The following is a 19,512-nucleotide window of genomic DNA, read 5'->3' on the forward strand; positions in this document are numbered from 1 at the left end:
TGTGAGGAGCCTCTAGGGCAGCCGCCAAAACAGAGAGGAACGTCACAGCCCGTAACACGAAGTTACTCTCAAAACTGAGAGGATGTTGGCGCAACGAGCCCGGCTTCAAGACCTAAGAACGTAAAGGATGCAGGGAAGAAACCCCCGTCCACTAAGATGGACGGCAAGAGAACAGAGCTGCTCACGCAGCCGGAAACGTCACTGCAAAAGAGGACCGCCCGGAAACCTCCGAGACGCCAGACCGATCCACGCCGTACGCTTTAAACGCCAGAAAAGCAGCGCCCAATTGGCACTATGCCGACGAGTACAGGTGTTTCGACACCAGGAATGGCACCCGAGGCATATGCCACCTCAGACACACCCTGCCCACCTTAGGCGCAAAGACAACATATAGACCCAACAAAAGTGTAAGACACAGAAGACACCACACAAACTACGCAACAACAGACACAGCCTGGAACCGCCCTGCCCGGCGCACGCTGCCATCGAGCTGAAGACTAATCTGCTCCCTCTAGCTGACCAGAGGGCACTGTTTCCAGACAGACCTCTCCCCTGCGCTACCTTTAAAACCCCTTCCTGCAATGGCCAACCTTGTACCCTCCCCCCCCCCGACCCCTCTCCAGCACTAGAGCCTCAACTTAGCTTGCAGATGGCCGCGAGGCTGAATCCATCCTTGACAAGGAAAACCACACTCAGCCCGCTGGATTCATCCTGCCGTCGCCAGGTTCCTCTTCCCCTCTGCAAAACAAAACCAATGCCATCACAGTCACCACCACATCGGTCAACACAGACCTTTCCCAAAACAGCTGCCACTTCACATGCGTCGTGGCAGGCCGTTCACCTGCTCCCCTCCGATTCCAGAGTCCGACGCTGCAGCTGTCAGCGCTTCCGGCACCTAGGATACCGAGAGACACAGAATTACCTTTGCGCTTGCAAGAAAACACCAGCCCCACGCTTCACCTCCCTACTACCCAGCTCACCTCAAACGCTCCTGCACTTCCAAAGGCAGCCCCCGCAGAACCTGCAAACCTTAAGAGAAACACTGCAACTCCATTGCCATACAATACTCGGCTATTAGATGCCAACCCGGCCCACCACCGCCTCACCTTCCGGGACCGCTCGTCGACATGCGGCGGCATCCCTCCGAGCCTGCATACGGCACCTGCAGAAACCCAAGCAGAGAGGCACATGCTGAGATACTGCCCGAAACCACAGCCTGCCCGCACCGATCCCCGTCTCACCCTCCTTTACCTTGACAGCTCACCCACCCCACCTTCGTCAGTCTGGCTTGCCTCTTGCAGGCTTACGCACCACCTGTAAGACCCAAACAACAGGAGTTGCTTATAACAGGACCAGCCACACACCACCTGAAAAATAACCACTACTTCAGCCTATCAATCCCCACTCACCTTGTCCAAGTCAGCTCCAGGGCCCATATCCCACATCACTCCTCGCTTGGAACCTTCACATTAAATAAAAAAAAATAAAAAGAAGAGTTAGAAACACCATAATGTAGTCAGATAGGCACCAGTCACATGTTCCCTCTAGTACCTCAGCTACTCAGTCCAAGATGACTGTGCAACCTTTGCCTCAACAGTCTAGGCACAGCAACACATCAGCCACAGACGCTTATCGCTATTCCACCAACCCCCTGACTCTACGCCCCCCGGGCAGGGCGGCTCCAGGCCAAGCACACACACACCCCGACACTCCACAGAACACTACAAACAACAGGCCTCAAAGACGTGAGAGAACTCTCACCAACAGGAACGACACCCAGACCGAAGACGCCGTCGAGCAAGACCACCTGTGGCACCGTTATGACGATGTCAGGAGCCTTTAGGGCAGCCGCCAAAACAGAGAGGAACGTCACAGCCCGTAACACGAAGTTACTCTCAAAACTGAGAGGATGTTGGCGCAACGAGCCCGGCTTCAAGACTTAAGAACGTAAAGGATGCAGGGAAGAAACCCCCGTCCACTAAAATGGACAGCAAGAGAACAGAGCTGCTCACGCAGCCGGAAACGTCACCGCAAAAGAGGACCGCCCAGAAACCTCCGAGATGCCAGACCGATCCACGCCGTATGCTTTTAACGCCAGAAAAGCAGCGCCCGATTGGCACTATGCCGACGAGTACAGGTGTTTCAGACGCCAAGAATGGCACCCGAGGCATATGCCGCCCCAGGCACATCCTGCCCACCTTAAGCGCAAAGACGACATCGAGACCCAACAAAAGTGTAAGACGCAGAAAACGCACCACACAAGCTACACAACAACAGACACGGCCTGGAACTGCCCGGCGCACGCTGCCATCGAGCTGAAGACTAATCTGCTCCCTCTAGCTGACCAGAGGGCACTGTTCCCAGTAAGACCTCTCCCCTGCGCTACCTTTAAAAACCCCATCCTGAAATGGCCAACCTTGTACCCTCCCTCCCCCCGACCCCTCTCCAGGGCTAGAGCCTCAACTTAGCTTGCAGACGGCCGCGAGGCTGAATCCATCCTTGACAAGGAAAACCACACTCAGCCCGCTGGATTCATCCTGCCGTCGCCAGGTTCCTCTTCACCCTCTGCAAAACAAAACTGATGCCATCACAGTCACCATCACATCGGTCAACACAGACCTTTCCCAAAACAGCTACCACTTCACATGCGCCATGGCAGACCGCTTACCCGCTCCCTGCCCATTCCGCAGTCCGACGCTGCGGCTGTCATCGCTTCCGGCACCTAGGATACCGAGAGACACAGAATTACCTTTGCGCTTGCAAGAAAACACCAGCCCCACGCTTCACCTCCCTACTACCCAGCTCACCTCCAATGCTCCTCCACTTCCAAAGGCAGCCCCCGCAGAACCTGCAAATCCTAAGAGAAACACTGCAACTCCATTGCCATACAATACTCAGCTATGAGATGCCAACCTGGCCCACCACCGCCTCACCTTCCGGGACCGCTCGTCGACATGCAGCGGCAACCCTCCGAGCCTACATACGGCACCTGCAGAAACCCAAGCAGAGAGGCACATGCTGAGATACTGCTCGAAACCACAGCCTGCCCGCACCGATCCCCGTCTCACCCTCCTTTACCTTGACAGCTCGCCCGCCCCACCTTCATCAGTCTGGCTTGCCTCTTTCAGGCTTACGCGCCATCTCTAAGACGCAAACAACAGGCGTCCCTTATGCCTGGACCAGCCACACACCACCTGAAAAATAACCACTACTTCAGCCTATCAATCCCTGCTCACCTTGCCCAAGTCAGCTCTGGGCCCATATCCCACATAGCTCCTCGCTTGGAACGTTCACATTAAACAAAAAAAGTTAGAAACACCATAATGTAGTTAAATAGCTACCAGTTTCACGTGCCCTCTAATACCACACACCAACCCACCCTCTTTACAGCACTGACCTCATTTCTCCTTCGTGTCCCTGGAGAACTCATCCTTCTGCATCTTGAAAACAATTAGTATTGAACATGTCACCTGGATCCTGAGCAATAGCTTAACAATTCCAGAGGTCTTGTTCCTATTTAGCAATACCATCTACAGGCCAACCACAGCCTGCTATTAAAAGAAATATGTAACTCAAATATCAGGCCCTACACATATAAGCCTTAACACCTTTGAGATTTGTTCTGCTCAAGTAGCGCTCTAGTGGTCTCCGAGACATCTACCTTCATCCCCTTGGCACCTGCCAAGCACTACAGTAATTCTCGTTCTCACCCACTGCCGACAGCTACTCAGTACAAGATGACCGTACAGCCTTTGCCTCAACGGTCTAGGCACAGCAACACATTAGCCACAGACGCTTATCGCTATTCCACCAGCCCCCTGACTCTACGCCCCCCGGGCAGAGCGGCTCCAGGCCAAACACACGCAAGTACACACCGACACTCCACAGAACACTACAAACAACGTGCCTCACAGACGAGAGAGAACTCTTGGCAACAAGAGCAACACCCAGACCGAAGACGCCGTCGAGCAAGACCACCGTGATGGCTATGTGAGGAGCCTCTAGGGCAGCCCCAGTAAAAGAGTGGAACGTCACGGCCCGTAACACAATGTTATTTTCAAAACTGAGAGTATGCAGGCGCAATGAGGCCGGCTTCAAGACCTAAGAACGTAACGATGCAGGGAAGAAACCCCCGTCCACTAAAATGGACGGCAAGAGAACAGAGCTGCTCACGCAGCCAGAAGCGATGCCGCAAAAGAGGACCGTCGGAAACGTCGAAACGCTAGACCGATCCACGCCACACGTTTATCGCCAGAAAAGAAGCGCCCGATTGGCACTATGCCGGTGAGTACAAGCGTTCGAGACGCTAGGGATGGTGCCCGAGGCACATACCGCCCTCCTTGGGTGCAAAGACGACATCGAGACCAAACAAAGGTGTAAGACGCAGAAGACACGACACAGACCATGCAACAACAGACACAGCCTGGAACCGCCCTGCCCGACGCACGCTGGCATCATGCCAAAGAAAAACCTGCTCCCTTTACCTGCCCGGAGGGCACTGTTCCCAGACATACCTCTCCCCTGCGCTACCTTTAATACCCCTTCCTGCAACGGCCAACCTTGTCTCCTTGCCCCCTTCCAAGTGCCAGCCCCTCAACTCAGCTGGCAGACAGCCAGGAGCGTGATTCCATCCTGGAGAAAATACACATCAGCTAGCTGATATTTTCCCCACATTCCCCAAGTTCCTCTTCATCATCTGCAAAAAATTCCCACACCACCAGCAGTAAGCATCCCAACAGCAGACGCCTGCCTCTTCCGCACCGCTTTCATCCTCGGAAGCGCCGTGGCGTTCCGCTCGCCTGCTCCGTGCCGATTCCAGAGACGGAGGCTGCGGCCGTCGTTCCTTGTGGCACTAAAATGCTCAGATACACAAAATTACCATTGTGCTTGTGAAAAGTCACCAGTCCCGTGCTCCTCCTCCCCACTACCCAGCTCACCTCAAATGCTAATCCGATTCCCAAGGCGGCCTCCGCAGAACCTGCCAAACCAAAGAGAAAAGCTTCGTCGAGTCGCGGCACAACACTTTACTCTCGGGCACAAACAGGCCCGCGACCACCTCGCCTTCTCGGACCGCTCAAAGCGCTGCTTCGCTCCTCTGATACTACATGCATCATATGCAAAAAAAATTCAAAGCGAATAACAGATGCAGAGATACTACCCAAAATGAGAGCCTGCCCGCACCGATTCCCATCTCCTCCTCCTGTACCTTGGCCGGTTTCCAGCACTGCCTCTGCTGTTTTCAGGTTGCCACGTCAAGCTGTGAGTACCGCCTGTAAAACCCTAACAACAAAGCGTGTTTATAGCTTCACCCACAATAAGACACCTGAAAACTAACGGCTACGCCAGCCCGCTAGTCATCGCTTGCCATGCCCGAGTCAGCTTCGGTGCCCAGATCCCACATGGCCTCACGCCTTCAAACAAAGAAACACAAACTGCAATCGACTCATACAGCTACCGGTCACATCTTGCCTCTAACACCGTACGCTGACCCACGTTCTTATGGCGCTCACCTCACCGTCGCCTCACACGGCTGGTGCTTCTGCACCTGCAAAAACAATGACATCGAACAAGTCACCCGGATACCGAGCGAGAGATCAACCGATTCCGCTACTCTTGTTCCCATTCGGCAATACCATCTAGAGCCCAAGTACACCCTGCCATTAAAAGAAATAAGTAACTCAAATATTAAGCCCTACATATACAAGCCTTAACACCTTTGAGATTCCATTTGCTCAACTAGCAGCACTCTAGCATTCAAGCCGAGTCTCCCAGACAGCTCCCGTCATCCCCTCGGCACCCGCCAAATGCTACAGAAATGGTCGTCCTGCCTGCTGCCGATGGCCGCTCGCTTGGAAATAGGCCGTACCGCCTTTGCCAAAACAGTCTAGGCGTATTAACATTAACCGTCGCTCTTCGTGCTAATCTTCCCCGGACTCTACCATCGCTATGCCCCCAGGCGAAGCGGCTCCAACCCGGACGCGTACGCACGCAGACCGACGCTGCACACAAACGCTACGGATGACGTCACCCAGATATCTAAGAAAAACTCTTGTCAAAAGGAATGAATCCCGGCCCAGAGATGCCAACGGGCTATAAGATCAATGGGGCCGTGAGGAAGAACCTACAGCAGCCCCACAAGTCAAATACCATCGCCAGTGATCAAGATATATAAAAAAAGATATGTCCATAACTGGGATGACGGAGGTGTGAGAAGCCAGGCTTAAATACCTAAGAACGTTAGAATGCAGGGAACAAGTTGCAGAAAAAAAACTCTGGGAAAACAGACGGCTCTCGAGCGGCGATGCTGATGCCGTCTTAATCGCCATCGCAATAAGTTACCGTCCGTAAACTTCTGATACGCAAGATACGTGTAACTGATCCACGTGGTAAACTTTAATTCAAGAAAGGAAGGACTCTGTTATCGTTACGCCGATGAGCTGACGCTTACAAGACCCTGGGTATTGCAATGTGCCCGCCAGACGCAGAAGAATAGAGACATCATGATGTGATTAAGGTATGGTATGAGACAGAAGACGGACTACAAAGACTACACAGTAACACAGACGCAAGCTGGACCTGCCCTGCCCGGTAGACAGTCGTGTTTTACACAAAGAACCCCGTGCCCCCTCTGCCCGTACGTGCATAATCTCAAACCGCCTTCTCCGCTACGCTGATTTTATAATGCCTGCCCGCCCCGGCTGCGCTTCCCCCACCCAGCCCATCACCTGCACAAAGATAGCTTTGGCCCTCAACTTGCCTTTCAGAGGGCTGGGGGTCAGAAACCATCTTTTAAAACAGACCACATAGGCTACCCGAGATGTCACTGCAGTCACCCAGATCCTCTTCATCATCTGCAAACACGGAGTGCCATCGCTCAGCGTCACGCCAGTCAACGCTGACCTCTTCCGCAACGACGCCTGCCTCGGAAGCGCCTTGGCCTTCCGCTCGCTTCTAGTCTAACGCCAGATGTTGCGGCCAGCATCGCCCGTGGCGCCTAGAAACCAGAAATATAAAAACAACCGTTGTGTCTGGAAGCAGTCTCCTGCTCCAACAATTCTACACCTCAAAATAAACTGCTGCTACGGTTGATGTTCATCACCCACCTTGCCTGATGACCTCAGGCCAGACCTTCTGATTTGCATGTAGTTTTGCGAGTCGCTTTACACTTTCAAAACAGAGCGCTAGCTAGGCACATAGGCGCCGACAGGGGCACGTTCCCTCCGTCGCTGCGTGCCGACCTTCCTTCTCGCAACGCTCCGCTCGCCTCATCCCTTCGGTGTCCAGCTCCCTACTATGCATCTGCAGCAACAATAAAACAAAGTCGACCGGGTGCTCACAAATACCCTAGCAAACAGCGAACCTTCCCCATTCTGACTTCTTCACTCTGCTAACCTTGTCAATTCGAGCTTTACGCTGTGACCTGCCAGGCTGATGCAGCACCATGAGTGAGTTACAAAAAAAACAAGACAGACAGAAATACCCATGAGAAGTAGACGCTGACCTCTTCTTTCCCCTACCCCAATAGCCACATGCCGGACTCATCCTTGCCCCCAGCCTCCTAACGCGGCTCCGCTCGCCTCCCGTGCCACGCCTCCGGGGTCGGCATCCATGTCAGGCACCTGCTCGTGTAGTCGGTCCGTCTCCAATGACTCGGGAACCGTAACCTTCGATGCCGGCTCCGCCTCGGGAGATTGTGGAGACACACGCAGATGTTACATACTGCTTTCCTAAACAGAGAGCCCACCATGCAAATCCCCTGGACCGACTTAGGTACTCAAGCAACACAGAGAGCCCAAAAGCACAAATCCCAGAACGATTGATCTCAACCTCCATCGTGGCCCACAACGCCGTCTGCTCACCTTCGCTGTCACTCCTCGCTTGACTGCGCCGCTTAGCCCAGACCTATTGCTTAAACCGCAAGATTAAGTCAAACCACCCACCGACACGCAAAAATTACGCTTACTGCCAAATAACCCCAATATAGGCAAAGACCGATGATAGGCCAAACACCAAAAGAGCTACAAGTAGCAAATGACCGTGGCTCGTGTAAAGACAGACTCCTCCTTTACGGAGAACTAACTCCTAAAGGACTCCATGAGCCGCAGGACGGAGAACCCCTCGGTAGACAGCATGCTCGCATAAGAGCGCCGACATGTACGGGACAGGACGCTGGGCTGCCGGAAGCTACTTGTGTACGCAACGCTACTATTAGATAACGCTGCACTATAAAGCCTTAAGCTGAAACTGCACAGTAGTTACAGGAGACCTGACAGCAAACAGATGCTGAACGTGACTCGATGGTCACAGAATCTCATGGAGACGGGCGCCAAAAATCTCACGGAGGCCCCTCAGACCCAAACGCTTCATGAGAGATGCTTCTGGCCAAAATACGAGCTCAATGAGGAAAAGCCAAAGGTGATGCAGAGCGAGCTATTAAAATCTCCGTACAGAAGCACGCATTACTTGAGATGGCAGGATGGTTCTGCCAGGTCAGTCGGACCCAAGCACCGGGTTCTAATGCCTGTCCAGTGCTGTCCGTGATATTTCTCATGGCCTGCCACGTAACAGATGGGTCGCCCATCTGGGACCGCGTTTTGCATGTCCCAGCCCCTCCCCACCCCCGTGATGAAAATCAAAGCGAACAACTAAGGACTCTACTTAATCACCTCGGCTTCTTAAAGAAGCTTCCTTCCTCTGCTGACGGTCAACACAGACAGCCTGGTGCTGTTCCTCGCATGCGGGCTGGCCCTCGGATGCCTCTACTGCCAAAGGAAGAGAAAATGATTACGCTCCTACAACACGCTCCATCCTCTTGTTCTTCAAGAAATCAAAAGAAAGCTACCATCCCTGACCGCTACACAACAGGAGTCTGTGCAGGAGATGGCCGAGCCCAGCCCCACAAACGGCAAAAACACTCTGCTATGACCCTGCTTTGCCTTGCGGCAACAGCACCCGCCATCGGAGGGCCCCAAACCCATTTGGGACTCCCTAGGAAATTCAGATACAATTAGTTCAAAACACCTGGCAAATAAGATACAACCTAAAAACACATGTACCCCACCTTATCCCAAAAACCACTCAGATAGCCCGCTTCCTCCCACACAAAACTCGCGTCTTCAACAAATACACAGAACAACGTGACACCAAACATAACAAAATCCTTACCCTCTGACACACTCTGAAAGGTATTAGCGCACCCGCATAATAAATACTCACACCGTCGACCCGCGTACCGACTTCCTCAGAGCCAGACCTGCAAAGACAGGAGGAATCCTGACGTTACCTCCCCAGATGTCCCCAGAGCTCCGCTCCCCTCTCTGCTGCTCCCATCGTGGGAAAAAGCTGGTGAGGATAACTACAAAAGGAAAAACAAAAAAAGAGAGGAAGGAGAGCCACAGGGACCTGGATGTCAAAAGACAACCTGACCTTACCTGCAGGAATACACAACAGAAATCCTGCAAAAAAACTTCTAACCAAAAGCCAGAAAATAGGACAAACCCAGGAACCTCCAAAAAACCAGAACATTGCACCGCGCAGCAACAGAGACTGCCCGATGGATGAAGCTGTGAGGACAAGAGGTCCGCCACAAAAGCGGCTCGAGACCCTTGAGCCCGATAACCTACAAAGCCCCGGTGGGAATTACAACGGCAGTCCGCCGATGGAAAAACCACAACAGCGTAACACGGTGACTCAAAGATCTAAAATGGACACCGTACGACTACAGAAACTGGTGCTAAAAACACTATAAACAAGAACATCGCTGTCATGACCGACACTAGAAAAAGCCTCATTGGACACTTAAGGAAAAAGGCAAAAAGAAAACCAGAAAAAGCTCGCACGCCCAGGACTGTGATAAGACACACCCTTCCCTGGAGATTTTTAAGAGCACAAATACACATCCTGTTCTCCAAGAAACACGAGGGAAGACAGCGACGCAAGCCTGCACTGGAAATAAGTGCCTAGTCAATGCCTCTAAGTTACAATTTCTGTGACATCCCGATAGATGGTGAAGGGACAGAAGCAAAAATTAGCTCAGCAAATGAAATAAGAGGCACGGAGGAGCAGAGACCCAAGACTTCTGGAGGGTATATTTTGATGTACGTTAATGTACCCAATGCAGGGCCAAACATCAGACGAGTCTCGTCTCAGAAAACTTGTTCCTATGCAGAAGCCCGGACAGTTTACGCTGCGTCTCTCGTGACTTCCTCCCATCTCCTGTCGGCTGTGGAGAGACAAAACCAGAACAGACCTGATCAAAAACCAAATTCAACTGCATAACCCTTCTGAAAAAAAAAACAGTGAACCTACCTCCCTTACCCAACCATCCCCCGCTCCCAAAACTTTGAAAAACCCCTTCTCTTCTCCTGAACCCGCAGGGAAGGAAAGCCACTCCTTCCCAACAGCTCCTGCCCTGTATTCGCACCCCTGAACCTCCCATGTCAGCTGCTCCTCTGGAACTGCTCTTCTAAGCTGTACCCCACATTCTGTAAGCTCCCCTTACCTTTCATCTTCCTGTAAACTCCAGGCTCTGCTACAAACCCGCAAAATCAGTGAAGTCCTCATGCTTATGATCTATGAGGTACCTACTGCAAGCCGTAAAGGTTCTAGGGACAACGTGGTACTCTGTCAGCAATTAAGAAAGATGATGGACCGTTCCGTACTCTGAAAAACACTATGCCTTATGTACCTGCTGCTTTCTTGAAGAATGTTAAAACTCCATATGCATATAGATACAAGATGCCCACCTTAAACGCTGCTAGATCATCTCACCGTCAGTCCCATTATGAAAAGCTATCGAGAACTTACATGGCAGAACTAGTGAAGAAAACAAAGTTCTATCTTCAATAGAGCCAGTAATTCCAAAAACATACAACACACTTAAAATAAAAAAAGAAAATCCAAGCTCAGACTATTAATCCATCTTACCGCTCCTAAACACCCAATACAATACTGAGGAGGAAAAAAAAAAAAAAAATCTGCACACAAGTCTGGTTTTTACTATACATGATGCTGAACCTCAACTAGTCCCAAAGCCCTTACCTCAAACAAATGCTTCTGCTTCTCTCAATATCAAAACACACCTACTCAAATAACTAAAGCAGATCAAAATCTGGAATTGACTGAAGGAACAGCAAAACACTAACACCACTGAAACCCAAAAGCAGAATGAGTTGCCTGAGTTGAGGCTGTGGCTCATATACCCCTGGCCCCGCCCACCGCCCTTCCCACACTCACCTGGGAAAGGGGAGGGACAAACCACCAGATGGCATAAAGGCTGCCAGAGGAGCAGCAAGGAGGTTTCTTCTATGCCTTAGGTTTTCAATGTGTAAAGGACTTAAATGGGGAAAGTAACCCTTACTAGAAATGAGAAGATCTATTTTTTTACAGCAACAGCATCTATCGCATTGGCAACGTGACCGGGTAAGGAATTAAATGTATTTTTTCTGGGGTGCAGATAGAATGAGATAGACCTCCTACCAAACTACGTAAGAAAGAAACCCGTTAAACTCGTTAGCGACATTATTACCAACAATTACATGCTTTAGTTTCCCATGAAAAGAACAGGATGTTATGGAATTACGCTTCGTTGCTAGTGAAACCGCGTGCGCTACTTAACTTCCACCAAAAGTACGTTCCAGATAGAACTGAATGACAAAGCGTAATTAAATCCCATAAAAATCCTTTTTCGAAAATTCCTCCGGTTGCAAAGTAAATTATTTACTGTAAATCACCAACGGTTCAGTCACCTCATCGGTCTCTCTGACGGACTCCCTTAATAGAACTAGATGAGTCCTAAGAGACGAAAACCACAAAAATCCCATAGAAACACAAAAAACATCTCAGAGGCCGTATGAGGCAGCTGAATGAATGCCTAAGTAGCTAGAACAAATATAAATTGCAAAACACAACAAAAAAAACCACGGGAGATCTGTCAATAAAAAGAGGGGAAGACTATCGCCTTCTCTGAAAAACTCAAGAGCAGATCTGAACTGATGGTAGATGTCTTTGGGGTACCAGCCACCAAATAGAAACGTACCGTAAGACAAAAAACCAAAGGGACTGCTGCGGAGCATGAAGATGGCTTTACAAAAGGTTAGGCAGAAGGAGAGGCATCGTCGCAGGGATCGGAGAGGCCCCGAGGGGGCCAGAGAGACCAAAGTAGTCTCGAGGACACAATGAGCTCTAAAAGGAGTCACGCAAAAGACGGATGTCATCGGGGACCGAATGGAGGCACGCCGAATGGGTGAGAGGACGGAAGGACCGACCGGGGTAACGGAGGTGGACTCGGGAAGGGCTCGGAGGGGAAAAGAGGTGCACAAAGCTCCCTGCTGAGCTAAAACGGGGCTCTAGGGCGTAGGGGGTATCTCGCGAGAGCTTGGCAACGGAGGAATCCCGAGGGGGCCTGAGTCACCAAAGAAGCCTCAGACGTATCAATGAGGAACTCCGAGGAGGATTTCAACAAAGTACAGATGTCGTCAGGGGATCAGGGGCTGAACGAAGGCATCCTAAATGGCAAAGAAGAAGATAAGAGGGCTCTAAAGCGCACCAAAACAAAAAAAATTGCACTGGAGCTAAAGTGCTACGAGACTGCTGTGGAGTATGAGAAAGGACTCGGAAGGCATCGTTATATAGAGTAGAGGAATTATGATAGGGCAGGGTAAGAAAAAATGGCTTGGAGACACAGCGAGAGCCTCGGAGGCTCAGGAGAACATCTCGGCAAACTCCACGTGACTAAGTGGGAGAGGAACCGAAGGAAGATGCCCTCGACGGCAGAGAGACGAAAGAGCGCTGGTAGCAAAGAAAGACGGGAGGCTCCGACTGAACGAGAGAGATGGGAAAGGAGATATGGTGCTACAGGGTGCCGTAGAGAACGAGGAACATCTCGGGAGGCGTTGTGACTGTGGGGAGAGGGGTGTCGAGGGGGGCTGACAGGTGAGAGGCGGCTTGGGACGACAAGGAGGAACTTGGGTGATTGTCCGAGTGGAGTACCGATGGCCTCGGGTGGCCGGAGACTGAACGTGGGAATCCTAGATAGTATAGAGGAACGAATGACTGCTGCATGGCTCAAAGTGCTACAAGAACGAGGTGGAGCACAAGGAAAGGTCTCGGGAGGCATCGTGAGCAAGAGAAAAAAAATGTCCTGAGGGAGCAGAGAAACAGAAAAAGGATTGGGGACATGACAATTAAATCCGGAGGGGATCTGAACCAACTAAAGTTGTCATCAGACAGCCGGGGAACGAATAGAGGCACGGCTAGAGGAAAGAGGCCGGGATAACTGGGCCGGTCACAGATACGGACTCGGGAAGTCTTCTGAGGGAACAAGAGGGGCGCGAGGTCCGCTACGAAGCTAAAGGCACGCTAAGGGTGACCTCGAAGGCATAGATAGGCATCGTGACGCCGTTAGAGGGGTCTTGAATGGGCCGGAGAGACCGAAGAAGGCTCGGGACACGAGGAAGACGTCTGGAGGGGATCGGAACTTTAGCTAGAAAATCAGGTGAAAAGACCGACTTAAAAAAAAAACCAACACCTAAAAACCTAAGCCAAAAATGGGAATATACTTTTTAAAAAGCATCTGTAGTTTTAAAATAACTTCATGCTGACATCGGATTGTGCAAACTAAAAAAAAACTCATTCGTTTCTCTCTAACAAAAGACAAATCCCCCGGATAGTTTCCTTTTAGCCTATTGTATCTGTAGACACGATTTCAAAACTAACAGATGTAAAGTCAAGAGAGAAAAAGTTACGGCATCTGCACAACATACTTCCTACAAACAGCTGCTGGAGGGAAAGTAAAATATAAAAGTAATAAAAAAAAGGAAGGTTCCACCCAAAATCTCAGATGTCCTCGGGGAGGCCAGGGACCAAATGGAGGCACCCTAGATGTCGCACAGGACGATAAGAGCGCTCGGAGGCACAAACGAACCCGATAAAATAAGGCATCGAAAAAGGTTCCTGGGGAGCGAGAAGGGCGCAAAGAGCGTTACAGAGCGAAAAGACGGCTGTGGGGCACGAGGACCGCCTTGGTAAGCACGATGATGGCAGAAGGGGGGTGTCGAGAGCGAAAGAGAGACAGAAAAAGGATCTGGGTTGCAATGCGAAACGCAAGAGGGTGCCCTAACAATGTACTCACGTATGTCCCCGGGGGATGAGCGACTGAACAGAGACATCCTAGATGGCAGAGAATAAGGTAAGAGAGCTCTGGGGCTCAGACAAAGCCTGAGCAAGGGTTCTGTCTGAATGGGAGAAACACAAATAGCGCTACAGAGCTCAAAGGGTGCTGTGGGTCTCGGGGGGACATCGTGACAGGAACGGGATGGCTCCGTGAGATGGGGGAACACGGACGTAGAAACAAATGAAGATTCGCCGAGGCGATGAAGTACGCGGGAGAGGATCCGAAGAGAGCACGGATGTCCTCGAGAGACCGGGTACCGAACGGAGACATCTGACGTGGCGGAGCGGAAGGTAAGAGTGCTCTGGGGCAAAATGAAAGCCTGTGGAGGAGTTATCTCTGAGTAAAGCAAAATCTTTAAAAGCGACGGTGATTAAAGAAATAAGGAAAAAAATAATAGAGACGGTGAACTAAAACAGAGAGGTAGAAGTAAAATTTGAAAAGAGAGGGCATTCAGGAAAGACAAGAAATAATTACAACATAAAGACAACGAAACACAGAGTGAATGGGATAAAAGACAACAAAATTTTAAAAGCGACGGTGATTGAAGAAATAAAACATTTAAAAGTAGCATTGCTAAACTAAAACAGAGATGGAGAAAGAAAATCTAAAAAGCGATGGCAAAGAAGCAAAAAAAAAAATGTAAAAAAAAGAGAGCAGAGAAAAAAAGGAGGCATAGAAAGAATATTTAAATAGCAAAGGGGATTAGGGAAATAAAGGTGAAAAACAATAGGGACAGGGACATAAAACGGAGATGATGAAAGAATATCTCAAAAGCGTGGAAACAAAGGAAAGATAGGAAATAATTAAAAAATGAAGACGCTGAAATGAGGACACTAAATGGGATAAAAGGAGACAGACAAGTTTAACAGCAATGCTGATTAAGTAAAAAATTTTTAATAAGCTAGAGCAAACTAAAACGGATATGTAGGCAAAAAATGTAAAAGGCAGGGCTACTAAGAAAACACAAGATACAAAGAAAAAAAGGCAAAATAAACACAAGGAGTAGGATCAAAGCAGAAAAACAGTTAACAGTACAGCAATTGAGGAAATAAGGGCGCCTCCCAGCTTCTTCACTCAAGGTCCTTGAGCGGTGTAAGCGCTACTTAGCGACAAACAAAACGTCAGTGCGTTACCAACATTGTTCTCATCCTCAATCCAAACCGCAGCACTGTGCCAGCTACTTGGCCCAGCCCCATCTTCGCTTCATGGGTCCCACCTGGGCTGCCCTAGCTGGAACCCATCAGGAACTGAGGCCATCACCCCAGCCCCACAGCACATCACTGCGTCCCCTGGACCCAACCGCAGCCGCTCACCCAGAGGCCAGGGGCTGGAAACACATCTGGGGTCACAAAGGAGGCAGCAAATGTTTGTTCCTTCACGCCCATCAGAAATCCCAGCAACGAGCTGGTTACGAGGCTCGGTGCCCAAAGGCAGTGGGACAGAGGGAAAAGAGGGACGAGGAAAGCAGAAGGAAGGATGGAGGGGGGTAGAGAAGAGGGGTAGGACAGGGAGCCAGAAAACGGGATACTGGGAACAAGAGAGGGACGGGGAACCGCACAAGGGTGTTGAGAGAGAGAGAAATGGAGTGCAGCGAGGAGGAGGATGGGGAGATCCCACAGGAACAGGGAGCAACAGGGGGCAGGGGAGAGAGACAGAAGGGACCGAGCGGGACAACAGGAACAGCAGAGAGGGACAGAGAGAATAAGAGCCACGCAGGCAGCGGCGGGGCGGGGCGGATAGAGGGAAGTACAAAAGGGGGAAAAAGCAAAAAGAATTAAAAAAAAGTGACAGGAAGTTGGATAGAGGCAGTCATAGAAATAGAAATTAAAAAGCAACAAACATAGGCAAGAATTAAAAATTAGAGAATGTAAGACAGAGCGAGAAATAGAAAGGGAACAGGACAGAGAGGCAGGACATGTAAAAAATTGTTAAAGGGAGCTATGTAGAGGGAGATTTGAAAGGGAAAATAAAAAACAATGGACTACAGGAAACACAGGAAAGAAAAATGGGACAGGGAACTAGATAAATGGAGAGATAGAAATAAGACGTTAAAAGCAACATGGTACGTGACAGGAAAGCATTAAGAATAAGGGAAAGGGAACTAGATAAATGGAGACATAAAAAGAAAATTTTAAAAGCGACAGGGTAAGGAAAACCAGAAAAAATTAAAAACAGGGAGAGCAAACTGCGTAAAAGATGAGAGAGAGAAAAATTCAAAAAGGATGGGACAGGAAAGAATTAAAAAACAGGGATAGGGACCTTGATAAAAGTAGACCTAGAAGGAAACTTGAAAATGCCAAGAGGTACAGCACAGTCAGCAAAGAACTAAAAACAGGGACAGCAAACCAGATTACATATGGAAACAAAATTTTAAAAGCCGAGGGATAAAGAGAGGGGAAAATGAAAAAAATAGAGATGGCAATCTAAATAGAGACATACGAAGAAAAGAGATGAAGTGAAGCACAGGCTGGAGGACAGACAGGAAAGCATTAACAAATAAGCGCATTGGATGGGATAAAATTAGACATCGGAAAAATAAAAGCCACGTCTCTTAGGAAAGACAAGAAAAAACTACCAAATAAAGAAAGGGGGACAAAGAGAGAGACGCATACAAAGTAAATTTTAAAAGCAACGGGGTACACAACAGACCGAAAACTATTAAAAAGTAAGGATAGGGAGCTTGATCAAAGTAGATGTAGAAAGAAAATTTCAAAAGCAACTGGGTAGAGGACAAACAGAAAGAAAATTAAACACAGAGGCAGCAAACGAGATAAAAGTAGACATAGAAACAAAAATTTTAAAGCCGAGGTACTAAGACAGGAAAGAATTAAAGAAATAGCAACAGCGAACCAAACAAATGCAGAGAGACAGAAATTGTAAAAAGCGACCGCGCTAAGGAAAGATGAGAAATAATTAAAAAATAATGACAGTGAACGGAATAAAGGTAGAAAATTTTTGAAGCAACAGAGTTTAGGGAAATAGAGGAAAAAATTTAAAAGTAGGGGCACTGAACTGAAACGGGGACATAGGAAGAAAATTGAAAATCAAAGGCACTAAGGAAATAATTAAAAATAAAGACATCGAAGGGAAAAATGTAGACAGGGAAAGAACGTTTTAAAAGTGATGGGTATGAGGGAAATAAAGGGAGAAAATTAAAAGATAGGGACAGCGAACTAAAACAGATGTGGAAAGAAAATTTAAAAAGCAACGGCACGAATGAAAGAAAAAGAAATACTTTTTTAAACAACAGCAAAGGGAATAAAAGTGGGCATAGAAAGAACATTTAATAAGCAGAGGGGAACTAGGGGAATAAAGGGGAAAAATTGAAAAATAGGGACAGCAAACTCAGAGATGGAGAAAGAACATTGAAAAAGCGAGGGCACTAAGGACAGACAAGAAATTATGAAAAGAAAAGACAGCAAAATAAAGACTGCAAAGGGAATAAACGTAGACAATTTTAAAAGCGACAGGGATTAGGGAAATAAAGGGAAAATTATGAGATAAAGGAGAGCAAACTAAAACAGAGATGTAAAAATAAAATTTTTAAAGTGACGGCACTAAGACAAGAAATTATTAAAAAAATTCAAAGGTAATAAAAGTAGGCATAGAAAGAAGATTTAATAAGCAGAGGGGAATTAGGGAAACAAAGGAAAAAATTATGAAATAGGGACAGTGAACTAAAATAAATGCAGAAAGAAACTCTAAAAAGCAAGGGCACTAACAAAAGACAAGAAATTATTAAAAGACAAGACAGCAACATAAAGACAGTGAACGAGGTAAAAGTAGAAAAATCTGAAAAGCAAGGGGGATTAGGGAAATAAAATGGAAAAATTTAAAAATAGGGACTGAACTAAAACCGAGATGTAGAAAGAAAAGAAATAATTAAAAAATAAAGGCATCAAAAGTAAGAAAAGTAAGCATAGAAAGAACATTTTAAAAGGGGGCGATAAGGGAAAAATTAAAACATAGAGACAGCAGGCTAGAACAGATTAAAATAGAACATCTAAAAAGCAAAGGAATTAAAGAAAGGCAAGAAGTAATTAAAAGAACAGCATAATAAAGACTGGGAACGGCATAAAAGAAAATTTTAAAAAGTAACAGGGATTAGAGAAATAAATGGAAAAATTAAAAAATAGTGGCAGTGAACTTAAAGAGATGGAGAAGGAAAATTTAAAAAGTGAGGGCACTATGGAAAGACAAGAAATAATTAAAACATAAATACAGGGAAATAATGACAGCTACTGGAACAAAAGGAGACAGAAAACTTTAAAAGAAACTGTGATTAAGGAAATAAGGATAACATTCAAAAATAGCATCACTGAACTAAAATGGAGATGATGAAAGAAAATCTAAAAAGCGATAGCACTAAGGAAAGACAAGAAAGGACAATCAAAAACTAACAGCAGCAAACGGGATAAAAGTAGAACATTTTAAAAGCCAAAGGACGGAGAAAGGAAAGAACTAAAAAATAGCAGCAGTGAACTACAATGCAGAAATAAAAAAAAAAATGCACTAAGGAAATACAAGAAATCATTCAAAACTACAGATGGTGAACAGGAGAAAAGTGGGCAGAGAAAGAAAATTTGCAAAGCCATGAGCATTAGGGAAAAGAAGGGGAGGGAACTAAAAACTAGGGACAGCAAACGAAAGGCAGAGCAAGAAAATTTAAAACGGGAGGGCCCCAAGGAAAGACAAGAAATAATTAACTAGAGCCCAATAAAGACAGCAAAGGGGATAAAAGGAGACAGAAAATTTAAAAGCAATGGAGATTAAAGCCATATTGAGCAAATGAAAAAACGGCGATGGCAAACTATAAGGAAAATAAGGAAAAAATTAATCGAAACTGTGAACTAAAAGAGAGATGTAGAATTAAAAAATTGTAAAAGCAATGGCAGTAATGAAAAACAAGAAAAAATAATTAACATCTCATGACAGCAAAGGAGATAAAAGTAGAAAATTTTAAAAACCAATGATCAAGATTAAGAAAGGAAAAAAGGAAAACCCAAATATTAAGATTAAGAAAGGAAAGCACTAAAAAATAGTGACAGCTAACTACAACACAGACATAAATAGACATTTTAAAAAGCAAAGGCACTAAGGAAAGACAAGAAATCATTAAATAATAAAGACAGTGAACAAGACAAAAGTAGGCATAGAAAGAAAACTAAAAGAAAAAGAAAGCAAACTAAAAGAGAGCTGTGGAAAGAAAATTTTAAAAGGTAGGGCACTAAGGAAAGACAAAAAAAATTAAAGATAAACACATCAAAATAAAGACAGGAAATGGTATAAAAACAGACAAACTTTTAAAAGCAATGGTGATTAAGGAAATAAGGAAAAAA

The 19,512-nt window shown here is 47.5% G+C and overlaps 2 long non-coding RNA genes across 5 annotated transcripts; both read right to left on the minus strand.

Moving 5' to 3' along the window:
* Positions 1 to 1,109: 1,109 nt before the first annotated feature.
* On the minus strand, positions 1,110 to 2,562 carry LOC148050040 (uncharacterized). Its single transcript, XR_015701773.1, has 4 exons — positions 2,465 to 2,562; positions 1,410 to 1,462; positions 1,252 to 1,314; positions 1,110 to 1,162 (listed from the first exon to the last, which is right to left on the minus strand). It is a non-coding gene; the product is annotated as an uncharacterized LOC148050040 (long non-coding RNA).
* A 6,065-nt stretch (positions 2,563 to 8,627) lies between these two features.
* Positions 8,628 to 11,155, minus strand: LOC148050041 (uncharacterized). 4 transcript variants are annotated; one of them, XR_015701760.1, is made up of 6 exons: positions 11,041 to 11,155; positions 10,746 to 10,815; positions 10,502 to 10,662; positions 10,112 to 10,222; positions 9,166 to 9,253; positions 8,628 to 8,762 (listed from the first exon to the last, which is right to left on the minus strand). It is a non-coding gene; the product is annotated as an uncharacterized LOC148050041 (long non-coding RNA). The 4 variants fall into 4 exon arrangements; XR_015701761.1 differs by having other exon boundaries at positions 10,502 to 10,604; positions 10,688 to 10,815; XR_015701762.1 differs by lacking the exon at positions 10,746 to 10,815 and having other exon boundaries at positions 10,502 to 10,604; positions 11,041 to 11,149.
* Between the last annotated feature and the right edge of the window lie 8,357 nt (positions 11,156 to 19,512).

This window comes from Nipponia nippon, unplaced genomic scaffold (genome assembly GCF_047370975.1).
Source record: "Nipponia nippon isolate SJK-2023a ecotype South Korea unplaced genomic scaffold, ASM4737097v1 scaffold_90, whole genome shotgun sequence".
Taxonomy (NCBI): Eukaryota; Metazoa; Chordata; class Aves; order Pelecaniformes; family Threskiornithidae; genus Nipponia; species Nipponia nippon.